The 22116-nt window shown below is 33.6% G+C and overlaps 1 pseudogene; it reads right to left on the minus strand.

Moving 5' to 3' along the window:
• Nucleotides 1–359: 359 nt before the first annotated feature.
• LOC137632274 (thyroid receptor-interacting protein 6-like) overlaps nucleotides 360–22116 on the minus strand; it is a 180349-nt pseudogene continuing 158592 nt past the window's right edge.

A 22116-nucleotide genomic window follows, 5' to 3' on the forward strand; every position in this document is an offset into this window, starting at 1 on the left:
TAACACATATGAGATGGTGGATTCAACTTGGAGGAATGACTCTGTGATTTGGATTTAAGAACTTGGGCCTGGGAGGCTATTCAGCATCCATATTCAACAGTGTGAAAACTCCACAACTGCAGTATGTGGGGTAAGTTAAGAGACTGGACATAACCTGACATACAATTAGTTTATGATGGTAATGAATTCTATTTGGAAAAAATAAAAGTGGTAAATATGAAAATAAAAGAAATAAAAAATATCAGTTATGAAAATATATAATTTTTCAATTTGAATAAAATCTTATTTTTACTACTTCCAATTCCATATACAGTACAGGGGGTACACTCTTTTTCCTCTAGTGGGTTAAGGATACCACATTCACGCGTAGTACTGTTTATTTTATCATAGTGAATAGAGTCTAATTATGTAAAGAATACTGAACTGAAGTTTTATATACACATTACCACTCACATAAGATCACCAGTAATCTAGCTGAAATTAACAATTAGCTTGCTGAAAGAAACATTAATTCCACATTTGACATTACTGTAAAGCAAAATGTAAATAATCTAGCAATTATTTAAGTCCAATATATATAAAGAATGCCTCGCAACACATGTTCTAAAGCTGCTCACTTTTAGTAAAATTCTACACACAATTTATAATGTTTTTTCCTTAATATGGAAGAAATTTTGTTTATACTGTTATTACAATATTGCTGCTCTTCAATTTTAGATCTCTTAACAGCAATTACTAATAAAACTATTCCTCATCATCACAAGGAAATACAGAAACTGTACTTGCCTATTTTCATCAAGCATCAAGGTAAAAAGCATTTATTTGTTTGAAAACTATCTTCCTTTTCAAATATCTCAAAATGAGTCTTAAGAGACTTCAGCAGTGTAAGATCTATTAACTGTTCTATGCAGCAGCAAGAACAGCAAATTGATATTTTACATAATTTATGCACCATAGTTCATAGTTCTTTTAAAACTGTACAGTATCTTAAAAATAACAATGCCTTAGATACTTGTTTTAGCAACCATAAGTTCACATCTTAAGTCTAGTACATCCAGAATGGAAGACGAAACAAACATACCACTTTCAAATATCTATGATTCTGTGAGAAGGAAAATACTGAACAGTCTAATAAAATGTGGGATGCAAAAAGCAAGTTCTTTTGATACAGTATCATACTGATATTTCAGTAACAAAATCTTTTGGGTGACACTGGTTACAATTTTTAAAGTTCATAAAAACTAAAATATATCCACAATTAATGCTCTCATCATTAATGGAATATATGATTTAATGTTTTACAAGGATTGACCTAAACTGTGTCTAGACCTTAAAAGTGATACAGTACTTTTTTATTCTTTGACAATGACTCATTGTCTACCGAGAAAAGAAAAAATGGAATTATGATGCAAGTAGTTTCTAACTACTTTAGAATTATAAGGAAAAGGTACACTTCTCAAATTATTCCCTGCAAAAGATTTGAAAATTGCCATGAATCTGTTTCACATGAAACTTAATAATTGAACAATGAAGTGTATCATGCATCCAATTCATAAATAGCAAACACTGTGCCAGTGAACATAATGAGTATAGTAACAGGATACAAAAAAAAAAAAAAGTTATGACTGAGGCAGTAGCATTACATGGATAGAGTTAGGAGAGTAGGAATGATTATGTATGACTAAAAAGAGCAAAGTTAAGTTCCATATTCTAAATAATTCACTTTACAATTAATTACATGGATTAATTACAGTGTGTATATAATGTAACAAACAGTAAGAATCAATAAAATGACTATATGAAAGTAAACAATTTTTATAAAAATTAAATGCTAAATAAACTTCTAAGCAAGAAAAAAGTAAATTCACAGAAAATTCTGTACATGAAGGTCAGACTAAAAACCTATATTCATATAAAATCTATTTAGATTAAAATAATCCTTTTCAATATAAGGCAAGGGAGTAACAATACCCCCAAGAAATGGGTTGGAGTAAGTCATTAAAATGATAATACAAAATACAGTAAAAATAGAGTAGTATATTCCAGAAAAAGAGATGTCATATCCATTTAATTGTACACATTTGCAAAATGAAAGAGAATATATTTTCAGTAAATGGCCTGGTGTGACATGTACAAAACCTATAGCAACAGTGCTTCTATACAAGCAAGGTCTATGAAAAGCAGGTCAGCCAGAAGGTAGTATAATTTTATCCCCTTGTTGAGGCTTATTACATCATAAATAGCAGATAAAGTTTAACCAATGATAGTAACTAACAGAGCCATGATAGCTAAGCTTTTTCTCTATCATGCTCACTTACAAAAAATGAAAAAAGTCCAAATACGTCAAAAGGTAATTTACTCATAAGTGGTGCACTAACTACCTTAAATAAGTCTATTTAGAGTCTGTTGTTTGTATGACAAACATTATGACAATGACAGACTTTTAGTGGCCAACATTAATAACATGGCATGTATATTTTCAATACCTGTACAGTATTCCATGATCAATATAGTATCTATTCTATAAATTCCCTTGCATTTTGCAGTTGATTTTAAGAGTGAACAATATAAGCACATACTATAAGTCCAGTAGAAGTATGCTAATCTGATGTTAAAACATCACCACATTCACTTCCAATAACTATCATTACTAAGTCTATTGCATCACTACAACGTGAAAATTATAATTTACGTGAAAATGTTTGCATGATGAAAATTCTGCTCGAGACTGTAGTTAAAAAACATACCAAAAATCTGTTGCATTCTTGAAACAAAATTTTTCAACAAATTTTTAATAAATTTGTCTTTAAAGAAGAAAGACTTTCTAAGAGTGTTATAATAGTATGGACTTGAAAATTAATATGTATTATGCCGTATGATTTTTAATGTCTGCTAAAGTGCGTAAATGATAAAAAAAAAAAAAGTGGGTCTTGTCACAAAGGTGAAGGTAAAAATTTTAATATAAATTTTGCCTGTAGCACTGTACATGTATCATATATCTGACATTATGTATGCTACTACTATCTACCTGTTGGCAAACCTGCAGCCTATAGACCATAGATGCAAGTATTAAAGGGCTGCTGTATGAAGATCCAAGGATAATCACACTGCAAAAGAAAATAAACCCATATGCTTATTGATTGCAGATGTGGAGTGACAAAAATTAAAGATCTAATTCGCTAATTGACTTTAGATGTGGATACATGTGAATCATATCTACAGCAATTAGTATAATGACTGCAGAACTGGATACATAAAATATTAAAACCCTCATTGGTTCACATCACTTCTGAAAATAAAAATATACTGTAGTGGATATCCAAATCCATCACTTGTATGAATGGCATTACGAAGTTGAGAATTGTATATATACTTTTTACGTAAAGAGAGACAGACTACAGAAGAAACCCATTATGACGTTATCTAGAGATCAGTGGTGACTTTCGATGTTATGGCTTGTACCCGTCGGGCATTACAGCTTTTGCAAAGAACATGTCCATCTAAAGGATAACATCCACGGCCTTCTGCTTCTGACGATAAGACTAGTCCACAGTCCTGTAAAATAACCAAATTCAACAATAAAAATACATTCTTTCATTAAAAAACTAACAGCTTAACTGGTAAAAATTAGTTGATTCCGTAAAAATACCACAACACTTCATATAATTATTGAAAGAAACTTCCTTTATAAGATATTTTCTCCAATAAAAAACAAATCATCAAGAAGATATACCAGTATGCTGTTACATTAATATCTATAATCAGAGTTTGAACATCTTATACATAATACTATACTGTATCAATACCTGTGCAATAAATATCAACAGCATAAAATTTAAACCTCACCTCACATTTGTAGCAGTTGACATGGAATGAACGATCAAGAGCTACAACCCTGACTGTTTCATCTTTGCCAGGCTCTGGCATGATGGGTTCTGTGCAAACTGTACAGCGAGGAGCAAATTTTCTGAAAATGAATATAATTTTAAGATGCATAGCAATTATCTACGCCACTTTTTAAATGATGGTTATTCAAATCTCGATACTGTTCCCGACATGAGAGACAAAGAAAGTGCCGATCACGATTGCCCAGAAAAAGTCCCCTTGAACAATCTACAAAGCAGTTACGTACAAATCCAGAAGAAGACATCTTTAAAAGCACAAAAAATGTAACAATCTGTAGGGCAGGGCGTGTCAGACAGATGAGACACAATGATTGAAAAGCTGAAGATTCTCAAGTACGCCCCAGCTTCACTTCTTGCCATTAACCTATAGACTGTCTCGTTACTTACAAGAGGCATATGACTAATGAAACGAAATAATTTTTTTTTTTTTAATATTAAAACTGAGCTTCCAGAAAAAAAAGCAATCAAAGTGGGGAGGAGTGTGGGCATTTATACTAATGTCAGGTGAGTATAGAAAAAAATTATCATAAAAATTCTTTTTAATGTAATTTTATGAACCTTCCCTAATGTTCATATTCCCGACTCCCACGCGCAGATTGAGGCGAGTTGCCAGTGAATGAGAGAGGTTATTTATAGTTTTAAAATAATTAAAATATTTAACATTTGTTTTATTTTTGTTCTGAAACATCTTGAATCAATAGTTTTATCAGAAGTATTGAAAAGATCCGTCACGAATATTGATCCAATTACAAGAGGACAATATCTAAACAGGTAACTGAAAAAAATTGTACATATAACTATAAGCCGAGACAAAAAGAAAAAGAAAAAATAATTCTAATTACATTGATAATGTATTAGATATCATCATATCACATCTAGGCATCATAAGAAGGATGTAGAGTATTGCCTTCAGGCTTATCTATACATTAATACAAAAAAATTTTCCAGTATTCTGTACTTACTTATGGAAATCATCTATGCAATGAATTTGATTTGACGCATCCACAGTGAAAGGAATGCCATCTAAGGATTTGTTGCACACAACACAAGTAAAACACTGCGGATGGTACGGTTTCCCAGTCGCTCGTAAGATTCTGTCTAAGATGGGTTTCGTGCAGACACAACATTTCTCCAAAGTATTCTGTAAAAGGAAAGTAAATGTCAATTTTCAGTGAAAAAAAACTTTCCATTCACTAAAACCATCAGACTATATAGTGTAGATATAGTCTGCTTTACATTATCATTAGTCTTACAGTATACAATTAAATTCTTGCTTCACTAAACTTGGAAAACACTTCGTCTTTTATAATAATTTTTGGTCTACACCAATGAAACACCTCTACTTTCCAATTTAAGATTACTAATTGCTACAGGTTTTATTACTGACTACAGTAGATTTTTTGATACAGGTCAGGAAACAATTTCATATAAATAGATATAAGTAATCATGAGTGGGAGCTAAATCAGTGGTTGTTTGCTGATGTTACTATACTGGTTGCAGATTCGGGGGAGAAGCTTGGTCGACTAGCGACAGAGTTAGGAAGGTTATGTGAGAGAAAGTTGAGAGTTAATGTGGGTAAGAGTAGGATTATGAGATGCACAAGAAAGGAGGGTGGTGATAGGTTGAATGTCATGTTGAATGGAGAGTTACTTGAAGTAGACCATTTTAAGTACTTGGGGTCTATTGTTGCAGCAAATGAAGGATGTAAGGTGTTGGGGGCAGTGAAGGTGGTAAAGAATAGAGGGTTAGGAATGAATGTAAAGAGAGTTCTGTATTAGAAAGTGATTTTGATGTATGAATAGGAGTTGTGGGGGAATGAAAGCAACAGACAAAAATTGAATGTGTTCAAGTTCAAGGGCCTGAGGAGTTTTGGTGGTGATCTCAATTAATTAGGGCTAGGAACAGAGTAGTAAGGTTGAGAATGGGTGTAAGAAATGATTTAGCAGTTAGAGTGGTCATGAATGTGTTGAGGTGGTTTGGACATGTAGAGAGAATGGAAAGTGGCTGTCTGCTGAAGAAGGTGATGAATGCAAGAGTTGATGTGAAAATTACAAGAGGAAGGCCAAGTTTTGGGTGGATGGATGGGGTGAAGAAAGCTCTAGGTAATAGGAGGATAGATGTGAGAGAGCCAAGGGACCATACTAAAACTAGAAATGAATGGCGAGCAATTGTTATGCAGTTCCAATAGGTGCTGCTGCTTACACTCAAGGTAGCAAGTAGGGGATTCAGCAAATGAAACTTTATTTGTGGTGGATAAGGGGGAGGGTGGCTGTGGCACCCTAGCAGTACAAGCCAAACTCGGCTGAGTCCCTCGTCAAGCTGGGAGGAGCAAAGAGAGGAAAAATCCTCTTTTGTGCCTTTTTTTTTATGTCGGCTACCCCAAAAATTGGGGGGAATTGCCCTGGTTAATAGACAGATATCTAAGTTCAAAAGATCTTTGAAATTGCATTGTAAGGGTTTTTAGCAAAGCTATTGACAAGTAAACATTTATCCAGCTTTGTAAACCAAATCTATCAGCCATCTCTGAAATGCTAAAGCTTAGCTAAAAAATCAAGTGTACTAGCTTATCCTTCAGAGATTTTCCCTTAATCTGGACTTGACAAATAAATTTGATTCCTTTCTCATCTTTGATGAATGATAAACAACTTCTACATTTGACAGGATACACATCTTGCAATTTGATTAAATTGTTTGGTGTTTATTATCAAATCAGACCTCTTATGACAGTTACTGTAGGTTCATTGGACAAAAATGACGACGAAAATATTCTGAATTAATTAATTCTCTTAGTATCATCAGCATACTTCTTATTTAGAACTTCTGAACCTTTGCATCTATAAAATATGAAGCAATAGTGTAGACAGGTAATTTTGGATTTCAACATCATCATGCAGTCATGTGATTTACAAAACCTTAAGCATGCATCATTGCATAAAATCTTGTTAATTTTCAAAATAATATTTTTCTAAGTACAGCATATACTGTAAATGTAAAATATGCATACAAAAGTAACATGAATCTGTAAGTAGTATATTGCATACAATTGTTTTTTTATGTTTAACTTGAAATTTTTATGCATTATTCATAGCAAAGATAATCTATTGTTACAGATTTTTAATGTAAAAAGTTGAAACTTAACCCTACAGTAACACGTGTTTCACACATGCTCGTACACTGTAACAGTTTTGATTTTTTGTCCTATCACTCGCTCTTCCCTACACTTATTATAGATTAACCTGTGTAAGCATGCTAGCACGTGTTTATTTTGTTTGACGTTCATGTTTGCAAGTCCTGGTATAAAGTACTGTATAAGCTCGATTTCTGTTTAATAAAACATGCGGTACTGAGACATCCAAATAATTGATGATATTAAGGCTTTCAAAAGGAAACTGAAGACCTTCTTATTTTGTGTGTTTTGACAGTGATGATCAAATAGTAAGTGAACAATATGCATTGTGAAATGTTAAATACTCCTGAATGAACATCATAAAACAACCGTGGAGGTCCTGTAGAGAATAGAGTTCCCCTGCTGTACAGGACCAGATATGCAGCCCTTAAAGTAAGTAAAGTAGCTGCATTCACTTTGCCTCTCAGTTATAACCTAATGGCCCACTCACACAATAATAAGCAGATCAAATTGCTCTAAATAGTAAGTCTGTTTTACAGTAAATTACTATTAATCTTTCCAACAGGTTGTCACTAATCTTTAACAATACAAACTAAAAACTACCTCAATTACCAAAAGGTAAGAATTATTAACAGCTTCAAATTAGAAGGGCATAAGCCCTTAGAACCATCTTACATTATGAGGCTAAACAACTGAAAGCTGAAAGGTGAAGTTCAGTGTAATAATGACATGAGGAGCAATATTCAATACTTATAGCAAGCCAAAGGCAACATTAAACAATCCTTTAACTCACAAGATAGCAATCTTCACAATATGGCTTAGAATCGAGGGCATAAAAGGGCTTCCCTTGAAGCTGAAGGTGACATACAATGCACACAAAACATTTGATGTGATACACTTGCTCCATGGCTGTGCAGCCGCTACCTTCACCAACCACCTTTTCCCCGCACCGAGTACAAATACCTGGAAATAGAGATTGTCATTTAAAAAAGAGCAGAGCTGAAAAAATTAATAAATTAATTAATAAAAATACTGGGACTACATTTGTGAAGTACTGTACGTGATTTACAAAATTTATTTTGAAGATGCAAAAGTGGCAAAAAAATATAATAAAAGAGAATGACTATGATAAGTATGCATGTTAAGGAAATTATTGTAAGTGCATTATGCCCTATTGTCTACATTTACTGATATACATAATTATGGTTAACTTTCTCTGCTGAAGGAAAAGATAAAAATTTTTAATTTGAATAATAGGGAAATACTAACAAACAAAGTGCAATAAACATTTAAATTATTGAAGCAGACCTTCAAATAATACCAGTACTGTACATTTTGATGATTGAATATTGTAAATGGAAAGAAATGGGAAAATGAAATATACTAATACTTTATACACATTTTCCATGCATACTGGTTAATGAATATCTTATAATAATCAAGGTTATGATTAACCATGCACCATCAAATTTAAGTACCAGTACAGTAATTATAGAATTATTTAAATTTTAATGTGTCTCGAACTCAGTACATGCTTCTGCACTTATAACACAAAAACTACAATTATTCAAACACCTCCCCCTCTTTGGATGTAATACAATGTAATACTTGCAATATTACTTTCGCTTCAGCACGTACAACACAAAAACTACAATTATTCAAACATCTCCCTTTCTTTGGATGTAATACTTGCAAAATTATTTTCAGAACTTCATTTAAAATTCATCCAGAAAAACAACCTTGTCTGTTCTACATCAAAGATACAGCAGAAGTTGTGCTTAAAATAATATAATTATCCAAATACTGTACTGCAAATAGCCCAAAATCATCTGGAAACAACTGCTGTTTCTTTACAAACCTGGTACTTTCATATATCCATTATTGCATAGACTGAAAAACCAGGAAGTTTCCTGCTTCTTGTAAGTTGATGCAAGTACATATAAGTTTGCAACATTGTATTTACCAAGAATTGGTTGGATGACAGGTTTTACAACCTTTCTCCATCATCATCATCCATATTTATTTCTAGGTTCTTATTGGAAAGATATGGTTTATGCGATAAGAGTCATAATGAATTTTTCTAAATATTTTCAAGGAATGAATTGCTTGTTTCAAGCCTGTTAGCTTATCAGTTGATTACCAATCCTCTTCCCACCATTTCTTTGCTTGCTTATCTTTCTCAGTTAGTTAGCTTAGCTTATGAATACAATGTGTGTGTTAACACTTACTTTGAATATATGAAAGTTTTTCATCTATCACTAAACTGTTTTTCATTTATCACTAAAGTGTCTCAGTAAGTACATCCACTTTACTCTCAAATATGAATTACAGTAGAGCATTGTTTATTTTCAAACTGGTTTTCTGTTGTAATGATTTAATTCCAATTTTTTTTTGTTTTTTCTCATATTTTGCTAACTTAGACCTGTTAAAAAGTGACAAATGAGTTTTCGGAGTTTATTGTACTGTGTATATTTCTATGTAAGTATTGTAGTGTAATTGGCCATTGGTAAGAATGTAATAGACTTTTTGTTTAGTTCATCTATATTCCGTATGTAAGATTTTTTTTGGACATGGCTCTTTGTTTATTTCTTTGAATTTCAAATTCTGTACTGTACTCTCTTGTTCATTAATATTGGGTAAAATGACTATACTAGTTAACAAAATTCTATTATCTTTGTCTTTCCTTATCATGCATTTTTTAATCCTTCATAATAGGCTAAGCCTAATTTACCAGTAAATCTTTTTGGGGTAAAAAAAAAATACATTGGGTATCATGATCCCTATTACATGGGAGTTATTAATATGGAGTCAACTTTGTTCTCTAAACAACACTTAAGGTTATGAAAACTGGTTTTAACAATTAACTACTTGGATACCAATTAACTTTTAACACTTACTTGGATATCAATTAACTTAAAACACTTACTTGGATACCAATTAACTTATAGCACTTACTTGGATACCAATTAACTTATAACACTTACTTGAATGATGAAAAAAGGTTTAGTAAACTGAGATTTTAATATGAGTAAGAACAGTTGCCAGAAGCCTAAATCTCACTTGCCTATGAAAGTCTCCTATAATGTTCTAACTTCTGTCTACTATTGAACTCTTATTAAGTATGGTTATCCTTTCAATAATGCCTATGTGGCCTGTCATCCAGTTTGTGCTATAAAATATTTGGACTCTTCAGGTCATTTTATTTCACTCTAATGTTACCAACTGGAAAGCTATTTACTGTTGATTCTCAGGTAAAGATGGATTCATCATCTTTTGAAAGTTACCCTTCATTGTCCTCAACCTTCCACATTCAAAATCTCATCATTGTTCTCATTCTCCCATCAATGAATAGATTCCTGTGTTCAGGTTCCTGATTTACACCCCCCCCCCAAATAAAAATACTTCAGGTTCTCATTTCCAATGTTCTTCTCTTCATCATTCTCCTCTATCATGATTTTCTCATTGCCCTGGTAATTTTTTCTCCTTTCCAAAAATTCTTCCTTTCTGCAGACACTTCAAAAGTGCTCAGCTTTTACACATATAAGGCTCACGACTTTGGCCTCAGGATCTCGAAGTATTACCCAAGTAAGGAGCAGATGTTAAAGCGGGTAGAGATAGTCCTTACTCAGATACTTGTTCTGGGGAAGAACATTATTCTTGAAGATGCAGTGAGCACACAGGTTTATATATCAGAATAGTTCCATTACCTAGAGGTTTGTTATGATTGACAGATTTGGGCTCCCCTCTATTTCAATCCCAACAATGTTAAACTTGAGCAATGTTTATCCAGCAGCTTGAAGGATAGACACCTTCATGTATCTATGGAACAATTTTGATGCCAACACCTTTTCTCTATTTTCCATATTATCAAAACAAGACCTTGAAATAAAGATTAATTTGTCACCGATAGCTCGTTTATTGCCTCAGCAGGATTGGCTTGGTCTTTTTACATTTCTGACAGACCATGCAAGAAATCTTCCATTTTATGGAAAGCTACTTCAATAACCACACATCAGATACTTTCATCAAACCTTAAGTGCGCTACTAAACTTTGCTCTTACAGGTTATCTGGCAAAGTCATACGGGTGAAAGGTTTTCTATGTAGGTATTGCAACTATTGCCAGTAAATAGAGGGTTGTAGTGGCCTATGTAGTAACGTCCCTGACTGGTGAACGCCAAACCGGGGTTTGTGTCCCGCTCAAACTCGTTAGTTTCTTTGGTCGCTGCAACCTTACTATCCTTATGTGCTAAGGATGGGGGGTTTGGGGAGCCTATAGGTCTATCTGCTGTGTCATCAGCAGCCATTGCCTGCCCCTCCTTGGTCCTAGCTTGGGTGGATAAGGGGCTTGGGCACTGATCATTTGGGTGAAGGGGCCTGCTAGGCCAACGTCACTGACCCTTGCATCTGCCATTCATGAGCAGCCTTTAAACCTTTAAACAAGCAATCTTTGATTCATAGTAAAAGTGATTTTGTAAATGGTGCGGTGGGCCATGCTTTAATCCCCTAAAAATATTTGAGCATATTTTTGCTTCCTTTTACACAGACAGAAGATTCTCTTTGTCAGCATTAAAATTGTATTATGTAGCATTAAATCATATTTTTGGAGTTCAAAGCTTTTTTTTAAGCCTAAAAACTTCTACAAGCATTTTCAAAAGGAAGTTTCGGTTAGTGCCGTCAAGCTTTTTCAATGGGACCTTCCTATACCATCATCAAGCATGGCATACAGCTATATCAACAATTATTTAAGGCTCATCTCTATGAATCTACCTTTGAAGCTGTTTATAATACTGGTTTCTCTCTCTACAAGGGTCAGTAATCCCCATGCTTTACTAGAAGGCTCTCCCAAGCCAGGAACTGGGAATCTTTTAGGATTCCCTTTGCTCCAGACTTTCAAGGCTAAGATAACAGATTCCATAGAAATTTTATTATTCCTCCTCTTTCAACTAATACTGGAGACTAAGACCTTTCATTGTGTCCTATTAAGTCCATTTGTTACTCTGTCTAATATCTAGAATACTAAGAATTGAGAAAAGAATACTTTAACCTTCTTTCCATAGGTAAATCAAGAAGCCTGTCACAAGAACAAAATTTTATTTTGGTTGCAAAATGTTATCTTTGCAGCCTATAGGTTTGACTGAAGTTGTAACTTAACTTAAAGAGTTAAAGCAATATTGGATCAATTTCTATATCTTTGCTATCAAATAGAAACCTCTACATATATTCAATCTATTTCATCTGCAGACCTATGGAGGTACTGTACTGATAAACTAAGTCATATTTTTTCAGTTGTAGCTTCAGGTTTGGTTTTACTAGTAGTCATTAAAGACCTGGATAAAGGAGATTCATTCTCTTAATATTAACCCTTTTACACCAAGGCTATCTGGAACTTTCCAACCCTCAACCCCCAGGGGTTATTTTTTTTTTTCAAGCACATTTTGCAGTATATATTTTTTTTTTTAAATTGCTCTAACAGCCTTAATTTTTGTCATAGAGAGGCCAGGTTGGTCTCATTCTCTTGGAAAATGGCTGAAGTTTTTCAAAAAAAAATTATAAAAAATATGCAAAAAAATTTAAATAGCATTTTTTTGCAAGGACGTACCGGTACGTCCATGGGGGTAAAGGGATGAGTTTTGTGAAACGTACCAGTACGTCCTTTGGGGGCAAAAGGGTTAAAAGTATTTCATCTCATGCTTCCTAGAGTTGATTCTTACTTGAATGGGTAATACTGTACGAGCTTATGCCTCTGAGAATTTTACAAGTCCAGACACTTCCTCCCAAGATTCTATTTATGATTTCCCTGAAGTGCAATGAGGCTATGCTAAAGTCAGGCTTGTTTAGGGAATATTTTTAATATAGATTAAAAAAAGGGTTTTATACACTTGATTGTACTTATTGATGAGGTTATACAATGGCCATACTTGAATTCATTGCTCAAAATATAATGAGCAGCAACGAAATTCCATCTTAATGGAAAATCAATGTATGATATTTTGGGAGACGATGTTCATTCTGGCACTTACCAGTTCTTAAAGTTAGCATTCTCTGAGCCATATTCTCTTTTAAACAAATCCATTTTCTCCAACCAAAGTGTATGAATGATCAATGAACAGAGAATGAATTATCTATAACTTTTGTGGAGACAATAAAAATGGTTCCCAATTTATTCACTATTTATAACATTAATATCTTACCACTTTCATATGCAGCACTGGGTGATCATTAAAGCCTTGTGCCTGTTCAATGTCCTTATATTCTATGGGGAGTGGAAGGCTTTCTTCTATTTTCTACCAAGATTTTAATGTCTGAGGATTTTGGCTATTGCACTAATGGTAATATGAAAGTAATGGGTATTGCAGATTTTTTCTATTTTATCTCCAATAGGTGCAGCATGTATCCTAACTTTGGTAGATACCACTATAAACATTATGTCTCAAGGTAAATGGGTTATACTTTACCTACCTTTATTTTAAATAAGGATTGGAATCTTTAATCTATCAGGCAGGTCCTTTTATAATTTGTATGCTATATTCCATTTATCGTTTCAAAAACTTGTCCCGAGTGTCTATTTCTACCGATTTATTGGACACCACTAGTTCTCACATCTCTCAAGTTTGAAAGAGAGGCTTCCTGAACAGTTTGAGCACAAACTAATTCACTTAACATACTGTATATTGTTCCATGCTCCTATGTAAGGGATAACTTGAGTGTAGTTTATAAATGACAAACCTTCCCAAATAGACCTACACTAGCAAAATTTGGCAAACATAGTATACAGTTTAATGTGTAAAATTTACTACGTAGAAATATTTGTATCATCGCAAGACCTACTGCCATCCCAGAATTAAAAGTTGAGACAGAAAATCTTAGTTATTCTTCAAAAATAAGTATAAGGGCATTTAAACAAACTTCATCCTCAGAATTTCAAATAAAGAGCTCTCTGATGAACATGCAGTAACAAATTAATAAAATAAAATAGAACTTAACATTCTGTCATGAGCACTGCTCGCTTATTTTACTTCCAAGTCAATATGTTATATTGCCAAATCATCTCGTCCTTATAAAACTATCCAGTAGCAAGATTTACGAGATATCAGGAATAAAAATCGGACCTTTATGGTCAAACTATATCTTTTTTATAGATTGGAAGTAAAAAAGCGTGTAACATTACTTAAACACATGCATAAACATAAGAAAGTGATATATTAATGCTTGTAATTAAGTAAACTTTGTGTAAAAACGTCTAAAATCTACAATAACACATCTCAAAATGTTGTTAAACCACTTTCCAAAACCCACACCCAAACAAACCGTGACAGCTAATGTTACATAAAAAATAAAACCAAAAAGATAAGAATGCTACAATTCTAACACCAAAATAAAATACCTACGAAACTGAAACCTTGAGATCTAAGTTAATTAAAAAAACGAAAAAACCACGATGCACATACACGAGTCATACGCACCAAAGAACTCAGGGTCATTGGTACTATCCATGGACTGGACCAGCAGATTGGTGAGGGCATCTACTTCGGCCTCCTTTCCCACTTTATCAGGGTTGAGCAGAGGCTGATTCGTGGGCGCGGGGGCCAGCCCCCTTGCGCGGGGCGATGTGTAGGGCCCATAAAGGCTGTAGCCGGATTTGTTAGACATCTGACTGGAGGGGCGTGGGGTGATCGGCTCGTAAATGGATTCGTAAGTGGAACTCTGCAATGATAGGTTATTTCATTAATGGATATATTAGAACTATTAGCATTATATTGTGGAAAGTTGTCAATGGTAAAGTGGAAATCTTCTAGCATACATATGAATGTGCTCTCTCTCTCTCTCTCTCTCTCTCTCTCTTTACATATATATATATATATATATATATATATATATATATATATATATATATATATATATATATATATATATATATATATATATCTCAAGCACAGAACTTTGCAAAAGTTATGTTGTGAATAAAAGTAAATTTTAACATACCCGGCACATATAATAAAGTCATCAATGTATACATCACAATATCATGGACTACAGATATAAACTGTAAGTGAATGTAGATTAAGGTAAACATGCAGTAAAAATAAAAACATATCTATATTTATATTAAAGTCTAACAATAATCTGATAATCTAATCTACAAAAAAAAAGGCCATACATCCATAAAACTGCATTGAAACTCATCTATAATAATGGTAATGTATAAAAAAACCAGGATATGAATTAGGATTAATCAAGAAATCTAATGAAATTACATTGTTTACTGCTTTTGCCTTGTGTCGATAAACAGATGTTCTACTGTATGCATGACCTAAATCAAGGCACATGTGAATGGGCAGACACACTGAGGTTGAATGATGAAATTGCAGATTTGATACGAAAAGACATTAAAAAATTAAAATTTTGGTTTTGAACCCATGTTATCACGATGAAGTTCTGAGGCCTGAAACTTTGGGAAATCGCAACTTCCATTAAATCCATGTAAACAATGCTAAAAATACTAGGTATTAGAGTGATGAAAATGCACGAAAAATTATGTTCTAAAATTGTATTAAAACATAAAGACCTCATAAACTGTGAAGGTCTAGTAAAGCATTGTATGTGACTAGAAAATGGATAGAAGATTATCACCCTGTTTGCATCTCTGTGAAACACACCAAAACTTTCTATTTTTTCATATTAGAGACATCACATCTTCCAAAAATACTACAAATAACACCACAAATTCCTCTTAGTATTATATATATATATATATATATATATATATATATATATATATATATATATATATATATATATATATATATATATATATATATATATATATATATATATATATACATATTCAAATAAGCCATATATATTTTTGATACATTAATGTCTGGATTCTCTTAATGACCTCGGGATCAGAGCCCCAGGCGAAATCACACAAAGACAAGAGCTTGGCTCCGGCCGGGAATCGAACCCTGGTTGGCAAGCTTGTACAGACAGTGACTAACCCACGTGGCCAAGTGGGTTAGTCACTGTCTGTACAAGCTTGCCGACCAGGGTTCGATTCCCGGCCGGAGCCAAGCTCTTGTCTTTGTGTGATTTCGCCTGGGGCTCTGATCCCGAGGTCGTTAAGAGAATCCAGACATTAATGTATCAAAAATATATATGGCTTATTTGAATATGAAAAACACGTAAAAATGTGCAAAATTTATCATTATATATACATATATACATACATATATATATATATATATATATATATATATATATATATATATATATATATATATATATATATATAGATATACAGATATATATATATATATATATATATATATATATATATATATATATATAATACTATAATACACATATGTGACTGATATTTTTTAAACTAACATATAAGACATTCATACTTTCAAGTGTTGAGCCACAAATAACTTTTGACATCCAATCGTTGCTACCTAACAGAAGCCCTTATCAATAAATTAATTTCCCCTTGGTCTCTATTCCAAAGGCAGTGTGAAATCGATATATAAAAAAAAAACTACAGTATTGTACTTGTAGTTCGTTCATCATTTGATATATATCTACCATTCTATCTATCTATATCACATGCATTGCTGTTTTGGCAACAGACCCCCGGCCCCTTCCTTTGATCCTTTCCCGCATATGGTCCAACTTGCTTTTATCTTTTCATTAAAGGGCAAGCATTTAACATCGGCCCTGAAAACTAATAGCATATTAAACTGTTGAAAATAATAAAAGTCAGGATGATTCTTACAGCAATGAAATAAAAACTACGTAAAAAGCAAACATCATAAGCGATATCTGCACATTAGAGGGAATTGGTGTAATAGATACACTAATATAAATGGATCACATTTTTGGTAGTAAGCAAAAAATATGAACATTACTTGAGAGAGAGAGAGAGAGAGAGAGAGAGAGAGAGAGAGAGAGAGAGAGAGAGAGAGAGAGAGAGAGAGAGAGAGAGAGAGAGAGAGAGAGGGGTGGGAAAATTGGATTTTAGCAAGTTCTATGATTATATAATCCAAGTGTCCATCAGCCTAACACTTGATAAACTAAAGACAAATTCAACATTGAAATTACGTAAAACTTTATCTTTTAATATATATATATATATATATATATATATATATATATATATATATATATATATATATATATATATATATATATATATATATATAATATATATATATATATATATATATATATATATATATATATATATATATATATATATATATATATATATATATATATATATATATATATATATATATATATATACTCATTGCCCCTCATTGACTATTGCCATTTCATGGAGGGAGGTAGTTGACCTGGTTCGCGCACACAAAACTGAAAACCGGAAGCCTTGCCCGTCATACGTGTTGTTACCTGATATGAGCTGTCTTCAGCGTAATTGAATATGAAACGGGGATTCTTAAAATATAAGTATTAAAATCAAGAGACGTTAATTTTAATAATATTCACAAGAAAAACATTGAAGACGCAAGGCTGCAACTACTTCTCATACTTCGATTAGCAATCTGAAAAACTTGGTCCATTTCATCTGTCAATATCTTATCTATAATTGAAGCCAACAACTACGATTACTATCATGACAGTAATAGAATTTTGGCAGTCTCATTGCCCTAATGATGTCGGTCTCTGGTGGCGTTTGATAAATAAGTCATAGCTAAACTATGAAAGGTCATCTGATAAAACGATTTTGAAATATGACAGCTAGACAAGATTCTCTCTCTCTCTCTCTCTCTCTCTCTCTCTCTCTCTCTCTCTCTCTCTCTCTCTCTCTCTCTCTCTCTCTCTCTCTCTCGTCCGAAGAGCCGGTAAAGGAAAACAGACGACACTTTTCTTTTATCATTATCATCATTATTACTAAATGCTAAGCTACAACCCTAGTTGGAAGGATGCTATAAGCCCAGGGGCCCCAATAGGGAAAATGGTTCAGTGAGGAAACGAAACAAGGAAAAATAAAATATTTCAAGAACAGTAACATCAAAATAATATGAACAATAAAAACTGACAAAACAAGAGGAAGAGAAACTAGACAGAACAGTGTGCCTGAGTGTACCCTCAAGCAAGAGAACTCTAACCCAAGACAGTGGAAGACCATGGTACAGAGGCTATGGCACTACCCAAGACTAGAGAACAATGGTTTGATTTTGGAGTGTCCTTCTCCTAGAAGAGCTGCTTACGATAGCTAAGGAATCTCTTCTACCCTTACCAAGAGGAAAGTAAAGCCACTGCACAATTACAGTGCAGTAGTTAACTCCTTGAGAGAAGAATTATTTGGTAATCTCAGTGTTGTCGGGTGCATGAGGACAGAAGAGATTCTGTAAAGAATAGGCCACACAATTCAGTGTCTGTGTAGGCAAAGGGAAAGAACCGTAACCAGAGAGAAGGATCCAATGTAGTACTGTCTGGCCACTCAAAGGACCCCATAACTCTCTAGCAGTAGTATTTCAACGGGCGGCTGGTGCCCTGGCCAACCTACACAAATTATAAATTTATAAAAGATTGAAAAGTGATACTGGTCATCTACCGTCAAGAGTTTACTTACTACACCAACGGAAGGATTTTAGTCACAGCTTAAAGCACAATAAACATTAGCATATCAAGTTATAAAACGGCAGCCAGATTAAACTAAACTTCTACTGTAAGTTACGCTACGAAAATTCATCATTGAAGAAATAGCCGGTAACAAATGATCACAATAGCTTGACAAACTAATTCCTGTAGTTACTGAAATTATGCAAAAGGAACAAAAGAAACCAAACAATCTCCAATGGCAAGAATCTTTAACAAACAATGACGTAGCAAAAATGTAAAAAGAAAAAAAATATTTGTACAGCACCAAAGCCTGAGAGCAAAGGTCATCTCCAGAAGTGAGCCGCCTTGTATCACTTACATCTGATCAATTCTATCCTGTTCGTAATACTAGGCAGGCAGTTAATTCTCCATCATGAGGCTCAATACTACGCAGTACTCTAGAAGTTTTATTCCAGCTGTTACCAAGTTGTGGAATGATCTTCCTAATCGGGTAGTTGAATCAGTAGAACTTCAAAAGTTCAAAGTTGGAGCAAATGCTTTTTTGTTGACCAGGCTGACGTGATTCTTTTTATAGTTTATTTATGACATATTTGTTTTTGACGTTGTTACTTTTTTAGAATGATTTATTGTTAATTTGTTCTCTTCATTTATTTATTTCCTTTCCTCACTGGGCTAATTTTCCCTGTTGGAGCCCCTGGGCTTATAGCATCTCGCTTTTCCAACTAGGGTTGTAGCTTGGATAATAATAATAATAATAATAATAATAATAATAATAATAATAATAATAATAATAATAATAATAAACATTTAAAATCTCGCAAATATTATAAGCCTTGGAAAATTGTTATTAAGATTTATATTGAATATTTTATTGACAGCATCTCTCCTAAAATGAAGAATCAATTCTAAATCATCCTTGAATTTTACTTGATATCTTTTACGTTCTTATAGAAATACCAGAGGCACATTATGCGTTTGTCAAAAATCAGCCGACATTTCTAGTACTGTACTTAATAATTTACTTTCCCGGCTTCAAACAAATATTAAAAAGGTTTTATCAATAACATATATCAATTCAATGTCCTCCAAAAATAGATTTTGAGTTAAATCAATCTGTAATTTGTATTAAATTCCAAAGATAGATCTAATATCGATTTTACTAATTTCAAGAAATAGTATACAAGTCCATATAGTGGCTAGCCATTTCCGGAAGTCTGGAACCAGTCTGAAGGCCCAGATAAATCTTATATCATTATATACATCCCATTGTATTTCACATTATTGAAACTGCAATATGATTATACTACTATTGCAATAACAATGTTACCATTCATCATAAAATTGAGAAGCAAAACCACAACAAATAATACCAACATAAAACACTTTTGATATTTAGATTCAAATAACTCATTATTCGTTGTCAAAGTAGATGCATAATAGCAATTGAACATACTATCTCAATCAACAAATATTTTCGCAAACCATATGCACCAATTCTATCGTGAAACGATAACAGTAGCCCACTGACACATGTTTAACTAGAGGGCCACTCTGCAGAACGCAGATCCCCTCCGCAGCAGCTAATTTCTCGACTTTTTGCTTGACCGTGACCTTGACCTTCGAAAATTTAATAATTTCCTGCGTATTACGCAACAGTTAATTCCTGCATGTTTCGTTACTCTACGATGAAAATTGTGGTCAGGAAGCTGTTCAAAAATAAACACAAACAGGGGGTAAAACATAACCTCCTTCCAACTTCGTTAGCGAAGGTAACAGTTTCCTTGAGACAAAAATGATAACTACCTCTATTAAATATAGATGACCAATAAAACAAAAGAAATAATGGAATATCTATATCTATATTAAGATATAAAAATGTAATGTAAATAAATAAATGCATTCACTACTATTGGTCAAAGTCTTGCCGCAAGTCTACTTAAAAACAATTACTCATTCATTAACGTGACTAGTTCTTTGTACATTCTTTACCACATTAACACTGTAACTGACGTTAGAATCTGCATTGAAGAATACACAACACAATCCTTCTCCAAAGCCTTGTATCACTCGTTTATCACTCGTTGGGCACTCGCCCAACAGACAAACTCAACATGCAATGGGTTTATACGTAGAAGCTTATGAGTGCATGAGACCCCTATGAACTTGAGATTGTGGGCGGCTTATATTGCAACTCTGTGATGTTAAAGGACAAGAGGTAACTTTGAGGAACGCATAATTCATTAAAGTATTTGTAAAATCAGACATTTCCACTGCATGGTAGCAATCAGTTTACGTTAAGAGAGAGAGAGAGAGAGAGAGAGAGAGAGAGAGAGAGAGAGAGAGAGAGAGAGAGAGAGATGAGAGAGGAGAGGGAGAGAGAGAGAGAGAGAGAGAGAGAATCCAATGTTTGCAAGCGTTCAAGGTCCTTTCTGAATCAAACTATACCCACGCAGATACCCCCAAAAGATTGTTTGTAAACAAACATCTCGACCAAATGAAGACACCTTACCGCCAGGTGTCTTTCGCAACCATAACACAAACAGGGTTAGTTGAGAGAGAGAGAGAGAGAGGAGAGAGAGAGAGAGAGAGAGAGAGAGAGAGAGAGAGAGAGTACAAGTCATTACTTTCAGGGTCAAGTTTTGTATAGGTGGAGTCGTAGAATAAGATTAAAACTGATGGGAACTCCCACTGTTAAGCGCACATTTCAGAGCTTCAGCCTACGCTTATGTAATTTGACATTTGTTCTTACTCCATCTTCTTGCCAGCGTGAAATTAGAGAGAGAGAGAGAGAGAGAGAGAGAGAGAGAGAGAGAGAGAGAGAGAGAGAGAGAGAGAGAGAGAGAGAGAGATTAATAAAAGCTTTAATGGTCCTTAAAAGTTAGAATTTGTCCGGGAGCAGTTTAATGTCCGCTAGGATTTTCCTTTGATCATTTCGGATAGGGGAATAACATCATTAACAGGTTCATTAACTCAGTAATGAGCCAAAGATACAATGATCATTGGTCCAAGTCTTCTTAAAAACTCAAAGAAGTACTTAGTGATACATGAGGAATATTACAAAACTATCTGTCAATAACATTATTAATGGCTTAACGTCTCCAAGGTTTTACAACCGTGCAACCTTTGGTAAAGCCCACCAATCAACATTTTTTTTTTCTTTTAAGTTGAATTACAAACAAGTAGAACACGCGGAAACGCATGCCTATGGCAGGCCAAAGCTTTTCATATTCAATTGCGTAACTCAGGGTGGTAACCATATTGGCAGTTTTAAAATGTTCACTATGCGATGCCAACTCCACAAAGCCACTCTAATTTCTTTCACTCTTGTCATAATACTAATTTCCTCAATGCTCCTCGTCTTGTGTAGAAAATATTTTCCTTTCATCTTACTTAAATCTTGACTGGTCTTTTAAAGGTTGTCAATCTTGAGTGTACTATAAACTTATAAATTGTCCTTACTACACCTTATAGGTAATCTTCTTTTCTCATGTCA

The sequence above is a fragment of the Palaemon carinicauda genome, chromosome 41 (genome assembly GCF_036898095.1).
Source record: "Palaemon carinicauda isolate YSFRI2023 chromosome 41, ASM3689809v2, whole genome shotgun sequence".
In the NCBI taxonomy this organism is placed as follows: domain Eukaryota; kingdom Metazoa; phylum Arthropoda; class Malacostraca; order Decapoda; family Palaemonidae; genus Palaemon; species Palaemon carinicauda.